The 12,981-nt window shown below is 40.9% G+C and overlaps 1 protein-coding gene across 1 annotated transcript in view; it reads left to right on the top strand.

The window, feature by feature from the left end:
- The first annotated feature begins 400 nt into the window (after positions 1-400).
- The window catches only part of pcdh1a (protocadherin 1a), a 106,540-nt gene continuing 93,959 nt past the window's right edge, over positions 401-12,981 (top strand). Inside the window, exon 1 of the mRNA XM_008282424.1 lies at positions 401-432. The gene's annotated coding sequence lies outside the window, so the exon portion shown is untranslated. The remainder of the gene's footprint in view (positions 433-12,981) is intronic.

The following is a 12,981-nucleotide window of genomic DNA, read 5'->3' as shown; positions in this document are numbered from 1 at the left end:
GGTGAAGTGTATAAGGAATGGGGTTAAGTAACAATGTTAATGTTACCACAGCAATGAAAAACATGCAAAAAAATTAATTTACCCTCAGGAAAAGATCTCTTCTTCATACACGTCACAGAAAGCAAGTGAAACCCAGATTAACAGCCTGCGACGAGGCTAAGGTTCATTTTCCTCCTGTCCTGATATCACCAGATGTGAACCCAACACCAGCTCTGAGCACAAACCCCAACGTCAAGCCCGTCAGTCCTCGGGAGCGTGTCGCTAATGTGGAGGACAGGACTGTGGGTGTTTTTGGACTGCAAGGGCATCCACCGGCCCTCACAGCAGCCTCCACCAGGAGGGACCCAGGCAGTCGGGGACTAGCTTGTCTCCAGAGACCAGCACAGAAACCACGGGGGGAGAGACCGAGGACAAACAGTCTCCAGTATCAAGGTATATGATGGGCTGTTTATGAGCCAGGGAGGGAGCATGCTGGGGCTTTGGACATGTATGTGTGTGCTTTCATGGCACTTTGCATCTAAATGAAACTATCGAACATTCCATCAAACAACTTTTTTTTTTGTTGTTTTTTGCTTTTCTGTTACCAGCACGCATCGCTATTATTTTGTCGCCCGGGCCGATTAGAAATTAGAAAAAAAAACAAAACAGGAGAATCAAACATCATGGATTGCCACAATGACAACAGACGTAGACAAAGCAGAATGCTGAAATTACTTGGAAGACTCGCTAGTTGGAAATTCATGTAAATGGAAACAAGAAAAGCAAACACAAAATTGACCTCGGGTAACCTGCCTCTGTTCATAGCGATTACATTTTAAACAAGAAAATAAAAATACTAATAACATCCAGTCAGCCATCTGAAAGGAAAGGAGAAAAAAAAGACAATGCAAGTGTTGGCACTCTACAGTAACCTCTAAAAAGAGGAGCAGAGAAAGACAAACAGAAAAACAAATTGCACATTGATATTTACGTGATCTGTGCTAACGGCGGAACCTTATTTATCTTCTCTGGGATCACAACATGCAACCGCCGCACCAATTTGTTTCTTAAACGTCACTCACAGGCGACGTATTCCACACACTTTACCATTATTAACTCCAGAAGTGAATGTGACATCCTGGCAGTGTGATCTTTTATTTTAGAATTTGCTTTTATCGCATGCACTTGAAAACGTAACCGCACATGTACTTCTGCTTATATCGGAGCTGCAGGGGTCAATGTGAGACCCGAGCGCTGCAAACGTGCCAATTTGTCCTTGTGCATGATAAAGAGAGTTGTTTTTTCCTCCCTTACGTGGAACGGCATATTCACTTTGCCGTGTGTCCCTGCACGCTCCCCATGTCGGCCTATAGAGGTGCAGACAGCCACATAGGCATGGAGTCACATCAGCCGCTTCTTTTCATCTGACAGTCAGGAGCCTGACTAGGAGGGCCTAATCCCCCATGGAACTCCATGACACACTATTCACCCCTGAAGATCCCATTCTGTTCAACCAGTAGGAGTCTCGAGTGCAGTGAGGAGGGTGTGATCCCTCACCGAATTCACGCCTGAGCACACTGCAAGTTGTGTTTGGGAGGGCGTCTGGCCAAGTTAAAAAAAAGAGATTCTTCTGGGGACTGAACCGGATTTTCGGTACCCAGAAGAATTATTCAGCAGGTGTGTAAGATTGTTTTTGTTTGCCCTTTTCTTAGCTTGGCTTTAAGAATGGCAACGCCTGCCCTTCAGTCTGCACGCTGCTTTAAAGTCGGGACTGAAATATCTGAAGAGCTACTGGACGGAATGCCGTGTAATGCTCAGACGCTCGTGGTGACAAGGTGATGTATTCTTTCCGACTGACTTTGGTGATCCCTGACTTTTCCTTCAGGGCCATTATGAGCTCACACTGTTGGATAGATTGCCATTCATGCCATGCTTTGATTTATGCTCTTTAGATTCATGAAAAATGAATGGTGTTCCCTGTAGACTCGGCGCTGTTAGGCGTAATTTGCAGGTGTTAGCATGTTAACGCATTAAAATAGGTAGCGTGCATGCTAGACATTACACCTGCCAAACTTCATCATGTTAACATCGCTTTCACTGGAGCGTTTCGTTTAAGCACCACTCCGACTAAGTACAGCCTTTGCAACCATGGGAAAAAAATGTATGTAAAAACAGTATATAGTTCCAGGAAAGCAGCACAACTTCATGATGCATCCTCCACGTCTCTCTCTCTCTCTCGTGTGCACTCGCCCGCTCATCCTTTCAATCTAACTAGTCTGTCTCTGCAAGTGTGTCCGATGCAACACTCTCTCAGATTTTACACCTGCCTCTCTCTGACGTAGAGAAAAAAAGAAAAAAAGTCAGACACAATTTCCTCTGTCGCAGTGGTCAGTCTGCATTAATAAATCAGGTCTCTTAGCAGGAATCCCTTAAAGTACATATTGCGGGAGAACAAACATGCAATTTTCTGCGGTGACGCTTTTCTTCAATTTCACCTGTGGATAAACCTCAGTGGTGCTTTGGTAAATATAATAAGTCGAGCACGATTTGACTGTTTAGTGCTTAAAAAACGGGCGACAAATATTTCTATTAGTTCCTGCTTCTTAAACTCGTGGAGTTGGTGACGATATTTCTCGAAATAACTATTTAGTGTGACATATTATTGAGGGCAAATGTTTTTTTGTGTGACCATGGCTACTAATAATTAGCACAATAAATATTTGAATAGGAATTAAAAGGTGTTTCGGGCTACCTGTGAGTTTAATCTTACACTTAATGTCTGCACCACAGTAGAAGAAATCTTCATGTGTGTCAAGAATGTTTGATTTCTAATATGGGCAGCGATAGAACTCGCCACAAATGCCATAATACAGATCAAAAATATTGGTATTTTTGTTATCAGTGTTGAATACTAGAAGTAAAAGCAGCATTTTATCTCCACAAAGCCAAATGTTGTGATTGATCTGCGAGTATTAACTGGGCAGCTCTGATTCACTTCTATTATAAGCCTTTTTTGTGGTAAAGAGTGGATGCTCTGGGTTGTCTTGAATAGGCTATAGTGTATGTGAGACTCTTAAAGAAAGGTTCTCATTTTATCAGTCCTTATAAGACTGGTCCTGTTAGGCAAACCTTGCTGCTCTTTCATGCCTTGCTCATATCACCATGGCAACACACCAGCCCCTGCAGGCGTCTGCCAAATTGACAGTGTAAAACAGAGCGCACACATCCACCCATTCATCCAACCCCCTCTCTTTCTTTAGCACAGAGACACCGCTTATATAGTTAATTAGTTTATGTATACGCGCCGCGCTGATCATTTATCAGCCGATATGAATTGTCATATTTTGGCTGTAAAATCAATGAACGCTTTGTTCCTTTTTTCAAGGGTTAATTTGCTGGAATTCAAGAGAAACAAATTGCAATAGATGTTACTGACCAAAAGCCTTACAGGTTGAGATAGAATCAGGCGTAGGAGCAGGATCACAGTGTAGGAGGATTTAATAGACCCTTACCTGCAGGGTATACAGGCATTTTCAGCAATTGAGCTGTGATGTTAGTAAGCTGTTATAAAGCTGGAGATGACACACACTGTGACAGTTCACCACTCTCTCTCTCTACATAAAGACCATCCATGTACTTTCAGCACACAGCATGCATCAATAGATATGCCTTTTAGCATTACAAATCTATTATTTTTGACATTTTGCATTTAGATGAAAGAGCAGAACACCAAATGTGGATAATTGACATGACTAACATACAAAATTGCATGCGGAAAAAAAAACACACAACACATGTCTGAAAATGTACTTTTGGATTGGATTCAGGGAGCGCCGAATGAACACCGCAACCTTATTTGAAGATATATATTTTTTTCCAGATCTGTAAACTGTGAACTGATAGCCTGCAGACTGCAAGGTCTTTTTAATAGACGCTCCCAGAGGATTTTAGCATCCCCAAATGCTCCGAGGCTGTGAATGATGCACTTGTCAGTCTCGACCGGTTTTTCAGTGGCGCACATGTAAATTATTATAATTAAAACACGCTACTTTACAGCAGATTCTACATCAGATATACAATAGCAAGGTGATTATCCCCAGCCTTTTTTATGTAGTAAACAATGTTTGTAGTCTAATTTGGAATCTGATGCTTTCACTGAATCATCCAACATATAACATTCATATCTGTAATACTAAATAAACTCATTTATTTTAAGTATGTGATGCAAGTATTACTGACAGATAGCATCATCATGCATGTGTTTATGCACGCTAAAAAGCTAACAATTTGTGTTTTTGTAATGACAAAGAAGCCATTGACAGCCATCTATTGTATGTTCTGATAGATAATAGAAGTAGCCCACACAGATCTCCAGGTATTGTGGCGCACAATGAAGCAGCCGCATTGTCATCTCTATCTATACATTTGAAAAGAGATTCACACATATATGGTCGGAGGCAGTCGTCGAGGACCTCGCAGTGCTAAAGATTGAAATGATCTACGCTCATTAACAGTCCCCAGTGCAGTCTAATTAGCATGTAATAGGACACCAAATCCAGCACAGGAGGCTTGTTATTTAAGGATAAAGCTCATCTCTCATTTGAATGCATTTTTCATAAGCTGCTCTAATTAAGTTTCATTAGCATTATTAATTAAACATGAAAAGCTTCTCATTTCCTCTGTATCATGGCGTCTACTTCAAAAACAGCACAGAGTGACAGTTCTCATGGTAATGGAAATCTCCGTCGTGATATATCGAAATGCGACGTCGTCCGAGCGGAGAGATCCGTCTGTGACACGACTGAGTTGTTAAGTCCGCTTTTGCCAAAAAAAATAAAAAAATAAAAGAAATAAAGGTATATTCACCTGTTTGAACCTCTCTCCCAGCGTGACCCTGTGAAACAGACTGGTGCTTTAAAACATTCTGCTACAAAGTATCACAATGGGTGGGTGAGGACTCCAGCAATGGATTACAAAAGCCTGCTGCTCACAAAACTGCTGATCTGTATCCCCTAGGTTCACCCAGGATGGCTCTGAAAGTCACAATTATTCATTCTCAGTCTAAAGCTGAAGCACTGTCATCCTTACCCCTTTCAAAGAAAAGCCCTTTGAAACCATCTTAATTCTGTTTCTCTCTCGCCTGTAAATCATGTAGAGTTACAATTGTAGAACCCATCTGGCACGCTCTCAGAAGTCGGCCTTGGTTTCAAAAAAGCACTCTTTTTTTTCTCCCTTCTTTTTCATTCGCCACATTAAATACAACTCATTTCCACATGATGAAAACACTTGAAATTTATATGCATTTGATCTCCCTTTTGTCAAAAAAATCACCTTTAAAAATATTCTGTTAATCTAAATACAAAAAAAAACAGTTTGTTGGAGCAGAATTGTCGAACTGATACGGTGTCGCATGAAAATTGGAAATATATAAGAATTAAAGAGGGAGTCGTTTCCCTGCATTGCTTTCGCTAATTACGGCCAAAATTAGTATAGACGCAAGCTGTGTGCATAGTTTCTCTGGTGTCTCCATCTGTACAAAGTTTGACTTTCTGTTTCATGCATCACAGCCAGATAGTTCTCAGAGTCCAGTGAAAATGGTCTGGGAACTTATCAAAAAGAACAGTTTTTCTTCTCCTGATTCCTTCTTCAGCATATGCGAAAGGAAGCTCAGTTTGGCTGGCCTTACAAATGCAACTTTGTCTAGGACATGCAAATCTATTGGACAGAAAGATGAATTTGCATCACTTTGCCTGAACTTTTGGGGGAAAAAACACTATTTGCTTCTAGTAAAACAACTAAAATTCCCATGCAGTATCCACTACTCAACTGGTACTAAAGACATTTGGTGGTGGAAAACTTTACAGGCTGAAAATCAGGCCTCTTTTACATATTACCGCCTTGTAAATATGCTATGTTTAATGTATCAGCAGTCAGTAAATTTCCAGGCTGGGACTCAGGAGCAGAGGCTTTGAATCTTTCTACCTTGAAGGGGGATTGCAGAGATGGATGAAAATTATATAGGCTCGGCACTACAGGCAACCCTTTTTAAAAATACATGTAGTTTAACATTACACCACAAAAAAAAAGCCTCTTGGAGTGGGAGGACAGGCATATATCACAGTATTTTATGTTTTCTTTTCACAAAAACAGGGATGCAGGCTAGATAGAAGGAGTAGAAAAACACACTAATTTAGTGCTGTGTTCCCAGCAATACCAGACAAAGATGTAGCTAAATGGTCCAACGAGCCTTTGCAGAGCATTTGCACTTCAGAAAGTTGGCAAGAAATAAAGGAAATACATCGAAGCGGCAGCAAAGCAAAGAGTCGAGATTGGTCTTGGATTGATTTTGTGGAGGCAAATAATGAACAAGCAAGGAAATAGCTAGCAACATGAAAAAAAGTGAAGAAAGAAAACGGTAAATCTGTAGAATTCTGGTTTTAGCTTTAGGCTGAAACTGTGTCATGCATGTTGGAATCTGGCCAAAAGTGTTTCTTATAAATACAGATGCAAATTTTAAGGAATCTCTTTAACTGGTAGATGTCCACATTATCAATTATTAATAAATGAATCATTTAAATCAATGAAATAGAGTGAATGAAGCTAACATTAGTCTGTAGTAAATACTGTACCACTTCACTCCATCTGTCTGTGAACAAAGATCTGTTGCACTTCATTCGGAAACTGTTATTTTTTTTTAAGTCTTCTTGGCACAATTACATCCAGTAATTACACAAACACTCTCAATATACGATTTAATGCCTCATCTGCTTTCACAAATTGATTAAACGCCATGAATAATTTTCATTCGAAGTAAAGTGACAGGAAAAATTGAGGATTAAATGCACTTTTCACTGCGACGCCGCATTATCAGAAATTATCAGCATTAAATGAATTTACGGCTCCCGTAAAGAATTAATGAGTGCAACATAAGGCTGCTATGCTAACGCTGAATGACTTTAACGGATACGAGTTGTTAAAGTTCCTCTGTGGTCATTGGTTTAGCCCAAAAAAACTCATCTTGGTGTATTAAAATTACATATTTAGACGTTTTTGTTTTTTTTTTAAAGGAAATAATCACGTTAGATAGCTTAGATATAACTCCACAATGTTGCCTCTTTTGAAATGGAAGTTTTCTCCACCCACTCGAGCACACCAGCTCACCTAAGACTTACTATTGTAAAGCTACTCGATGCTGCATAATTGCAAGTTGTGATATTGGAGGGATTCGACCACATCTGTTCAAACTGTACATTCATTCGGAAGCAGAATAATGATAGGAGGAGGCCCGCCCTGCAAGCTGACAGGCTGGTTGATGATTGGTTCCTCACATATGAAACCTTGAATGTCTGAATATGTGTTTTTTTGAGTCTGTAATTTTAAGGCCGAAATGCTCAGCCATAGCACTGACTGCTTATTTATCTCATGATATGTCCCCCAGCATATAAAAAACATCAATTGCAACGTAATATATTCACTTTAAAAGTTCAATGACATCACAATGGTTCGTCGTAATTATTCTATTTGTTCTTCCAATCCTATACATACCTAAATCACAGGCAGCACACTCAGAGTTATTGACACTTAATTACTGTGGGAGTGATTGCGTCGGGTTTAAATACCTCTATGTCACCTTGACAACCGCGATGCTCTCCTTCCTCTCTCCTGTCTCAGCCGAGTGTGGCATCGTTCCAGATTGTGGCAGAACCTGCTGCTGGGTTGGTTAAAGAAGCCCGCGCACATGGCAGACCATTTTGTTTCAGCTTCTCTGAACTGCTTGTCTGGTACTCTTCTGTGTCTGCTGTCTCGCTGTTGGAGTTAGTGATTTTAGGTTGTACTGATTACTTACAGCGTAGCACTGTGGTAAGTCGGATTGAAGCTATCTCTGATCTTTTAACCTTCGCCGGTATGTAACCTGACAACCTCGGTACCCCCCCTGGCCATTCTGCAGTCTAGACTTAAGACCAAAGGCAATTTTAGAACATCTTAACCTAAGGGCTTTCATTGGTGAAGTCAGTGCATCTCATGAATTCTTTATTCCACGCCTATGCACAGAGAATGCATTATGATTATTATTATTATTGTTGTAGGTGTTGTTTGTTGTGTCTTTAACAAACAAATGTATAGTTTCTTTTAATAGTTTTTACCAAATTACAGAGGCATACATTTTAAAAACCTCAAGAAAGAAACCTTATAATCATAATATATTGGTGAAAAAATGACCCTTTTTTTAAATCTTAAGTCACAAGTAAGGACTGTTTTTAATTATGGAAACCCTCCTAATCCATGTGAACGATGAATGCAGCAGCATGTGTGCAATTATCATTTATTCATATAACTTGCGGGTTTCTATGACTCTTTAAAAAAAAAGAAAGAAGAAGAAGCACCTGCCAGGTCAATGTTCAAACTTGAATTTTCAGCCCCATTACTTACATTTCATAAAACGAACAGCGAGACTTCAAAAGGAACTCTAATAAGTGGGGAAAAATAGCAGAGTGTTAGAGTCAAACTGAAATTTGAATTCTCCTCACTTTTTGCATGAAGAAATCTAAACTCAAATGACACTGCAGCGCTCTCTTCCACTTTTCAAAAGAGAATAAATTGTACATGTTTAAATTTTTACATATTTGTGGGGAGCTGTGTCTCGGCTTCAGGCCTCTGGGAGGGCAGCAGCGTAGGCTCTCAGATGTCGTTCAACTACGAGGTGTGCTGTCTATGGAGCGAGGCCCTTTATAGCCTACCAGCATTGACACAAATAGTTCCCCCTCCCCTTCCCTCCGACTCCTTTTTCAAGAAGCAAACAAATGTACAGCAATTTCAGATGCAGCATTCAACATTTGAAGGGATCCATTGTGCTCTGATGTAGTGGAAAAAAGCGACAATTAAGCTAAGCTAATTAGCTTCCGCTCTCCTCGTGGTAGATGGTATTATGAGTCTCTCTATTGTTGGTCCAGTCGTGGTGATGGGAAATCATCGCGCTGCCAAAACTCGCTGCAAAGAGCAGTCATGTAATCTCAGCATTCCGTATGTTACCCCCGCAATTTCAATCACAACATGGACTAACTCGGAAGGAGTGGAGGGGGGGGACTCAAATCACAGATGGCCCTAAGCAACCGCGAGCAACATCGGGGCCCCCAGCTGATTACCTGCCAGTGTTGGAAATCAGGTGATATTACAAACTATTTTTAGTGCCACTCCACATACTGTATTGTGCCGTTCAAATTACCAACATTGTCAGTCAGAGCCAAAAATACCCCCTTTCGCAGAACACAGGGCGCCCATCCCTGCTGACAAATGAATACGACTTAATTTATTTATTGATAGCGATGACAGTTTTGACCAGATAAAGTGTACAAAGCAAAACAAACACACAGGAACTGATTTCTTGACAAATTTATTTATTTTTTCCCCTATTACCTTAACTTTAAAAGTTCTGCCCATTAAGGCATTTCCTGATACATTCATGATTCACAGTCCTAATAAGGTCTTTAGACACACTTCCTTTAGCCAGCTGCTTAAGTGTTTTCACAGGCGATGACACAGGGGACAGTGAAAATGAAGAATCTTTTGTTCTGTTTCCAAGCTTAAGTCAGCAGAAAAAACCTCAGACTCAACCGTACACTGCTGAGCTGCACATTTTACCCTAAATAATAGCAAGACTAACCAAGTACTCCCTTTTAAAAATTAAAGGTGGATCCTTCTCGAGCTTACGCGGGGGCAGGGCTGACCGCTCTTAAGACACAATGTACAGTGGCGACTGCCCCGAGAACGCCTGCAGAAAGATTAAACTTCAAACTTTGAACCCCCTTTAAGAGCAGTGAAGCAGCAGATTTCCTCCCTGCATGATACGAGCTCACTCTGGGGTGTTTTCTATAGATAAGAGCGTGTTTTCTGTTTTCAATGTCAGCTGCACTTGAGTTGAACTGGTCTAATTTGCTCATATAAAATCTCAAATCAAACAACTAAACTGACAAAATAACTTTGCTTGTTTACAGCGCCGCTTCAGACATCGCGATAACGCCCCGAGACCAAGTCTTAGTAGTACTCGGAGCCTTGCGATCTCCCTCCGACGTTTTGGGATTGTTGCTCTGGATTGTTCTTGACAGCGCGATACGAGCTAGAAAACGAACATTAACTCCTATATAAGTGGATTTCTGCATTAAATTAATAGTTTAGATTTCATTTCACATCGTGGTGTCGAGTATTCCTCAAGGAACAGAAACACCCCAGAACGTAAAATGAAAGAAATCCCATTGGTAAGTCTAATTAAAATTTGGAGGCCAGATGTTTTGCCTTCTCTCTTTTCCCCAAAGTATTCTATTGGCAGCCTCTAGCCTCTGTATTTTTCAAGAAGCTGGTTGGATGCACAATAAAGCAAGAAAAATTTCTTTCATTTTCAGCCAGTGGATATTCTTATATAGATGTCATTTGCTGAATGTTTTTCATCCAAAATGCCCTATAAGACCACAAGGGTATACACTGTTAAAGGCCTGCTCTCATATTATTTCTTTCTGCTTAATTACCAGCATGGTCAACACTTTCAGACACACTGAGTTTATGCTTCTTCTCTTTGGATATCCTCCAGACCTTCTTCTTCCATTGAGGAGAGCAAAACAATATTTTTTTTACAATGGTATAACTATTAGTGACACAATATATCAGGCCAAGGCTTTTGTTCGCTGACCTATGAGATTATGAGAAATCCTAAAACTGCTGTGTTTCAGCCTCCCACGATCGTAGAGATTCATAATGCTTAACACTTATTGAGCTTCTTCTCTGTTTTGGATAGCGCTGGAAGACTACAAGGGTGCTAGATTCAATAGCACATACAGCGTGCTATCAGTTACCCGTCAGTCTCCATAGTCCCCAAAGCTGTTATAGAATTGTTCCTTTGAACACTCTGAAAATCAAATGCAATGATACAGACAGGTGATAAATAACAGGATAAACCAACATAAAGTGGCTTAGTTTGGTACTGGGCAACCAGAATGACTGTAATGTTCCTTGGCATTGATTTTTCCAAGACTCTACTGGAAAGGATGGATGCCATTCTTCCAAAAGAGTTTGTGGTGTTCTTGGTGGGTTGAGATCTGGTGGCTGTGAAGGATCCGATTCATCAAACCGTTCAGTGACCCTTTGGATGAAAGCATTAACATCTTGTTCGGACCCCTGCCATCCGGATTGAAATGTTTCATTACAGGACAAAGGTTGATCGCTCATAACGGCTTTACATTGATTTGCTGTGAACCTTCTCTTGAAGAGGACAATTTGACTCAACCCATTTATACTTAACTGCAACCTGGATAAGGTAGAATGAACACGTAAAGTCAGAATTAGGTTTGACGCTGCGCAACATTAGGCTACAACCTTCAGATTTTTCTGCAATGGTTGGAACGAGAATTTTAAAATACTAAGAAGAAAGAGACTCAAGATGTAGAGATGTTACACAAGACTTTGACGCTTGAATAGCACGGTCTCACCTAGTCAGATGAAAAAAATGTAGGCATTCACCTCTTGAACTCCACTCTGTGTATTCAGAATAAAGTGGAAATAATGATTACTTGCTAAAAACACTTGCACTGTGCTCTGTCTAGACACCAACTAAAGCAGCGCAGGCACTGAACTGGAAAGGGAATAGCACATACAACTGAATATGCATTACCAAGGACATGTTTCTTTTCAATTTTTGAGGAGATTGTTATGCAACGTGTTAGAAAGTGTGAATATGAAGTGGCATGATGGAGTGGCATAATAGCAATTTCTGGGAACAAAGGCTCTTTCATGATCCCAAAAGTAAAACAGGACCTGTGAACCTTTTCACAATCGCTTCCCTCTTTAGTGAGACACCGCTGAGGGTTAGAAAGGATAGTTAGTGTATCTGTTCTCCCAGGTGGTATAATCAAAGGTTGAGTCCTGTCATCCACGAAAAACACGGATTTGTGATGATTTACAAGGAGGAGGTGAATTTGAAGTTAGCAGTAAGCTTGTTAGCTGGTTGACATCTAACGGTGGCGTGCTATGTTCTGGCTGATGCCTTTCTAGTGAAACAAAAATGCATCAGACTGCTACAAAGTTGGATGTGGATTAAAATGTAGATACGTAGCAACCAGGTTTTTGGAGGGTTTGAAGACTGGTTGATGGGCAATGACCACAGAAGCTACAGAAGTATTGTTTGGCTACTATAAACTTTGGAGGGACCTTTTTAAATGACGCAACAACAAAAAAAGAAGAAATCAAAAAGTGACTGAGGCCTTGTCCACACGTAGCAGGGTTTTTGTAAAACCGTATATCCTGCCCCCTCCGTCTAGAAAAAAGCTTTCGTACACAACACTTCGTTTTTAGAAAAGAACTCATCCACACCTAACCACAGTTGTGCGTTGTTAAGCACATTCATATTCTACGTGAGGATGTAATAAGTCCGACAACAGGAGCGACGATCGGGACATGCGGAACTTGTCACGCCATTCCTCTGGGAGCACGATTTCCGTCTCAAAGTTCTCCCACCAGCTGGCAGTGACCCAAAACCGGCGTCGGTGTCTTGGACGGAGAACATACCTCGGACGTGGAATGGCAAGGTGGTGGACAGTAACCATCCTTAACGTCGTCCTTCGTCTGTGTTCTTGTACGTGGAGCGGTATCTGGGCCTGGACCAGAGACAACACAGCTCCGAGGGTGTCCACGCTGTTTCCAAATGTAAACACAGGTTGCATATGTGATGTAAGAACATATTTTGTCGTAGGCAGTGACGTTTCGAAACCTAAAACCCGGTTATTGACGTCTACATGCAGACGCATAAACAGAGGATTCATAGATCTTCACTTTGGTCGGAGGTTTTTGAAAGGATCGTTTTTAATGCTGCGTTTTCGTGTGGATGACAGGAAACATCGTAGAAAAATATCTTCCTTTTGTCAGATACCCTGCTACATGTGGACGAGGCCTGAGGCTTGTTTCCGTGAACTGCTTTGTGTCGTCAGAAGCAGGAGGTATAGGTTACTGGCGGCTGTA

This window comes from Stegastes partitus, unplaced genomic scaffold (assembly GCF_000690725.1).
Source record: "Stegastes partitus isolate 25-593 unplaced genomic scaffold, Stegastes_partitus-1.0.2 Scaffold271, whole genome shotgun sequence".
NCBI lineage: Eukaryota > Metazoa > Chordata > Actinopteri > Pomacentridae > Stegastes > Stegastes partitus.
This window is presented reverse-complemented; position numbering and strand designations above follow the sequence as displayed.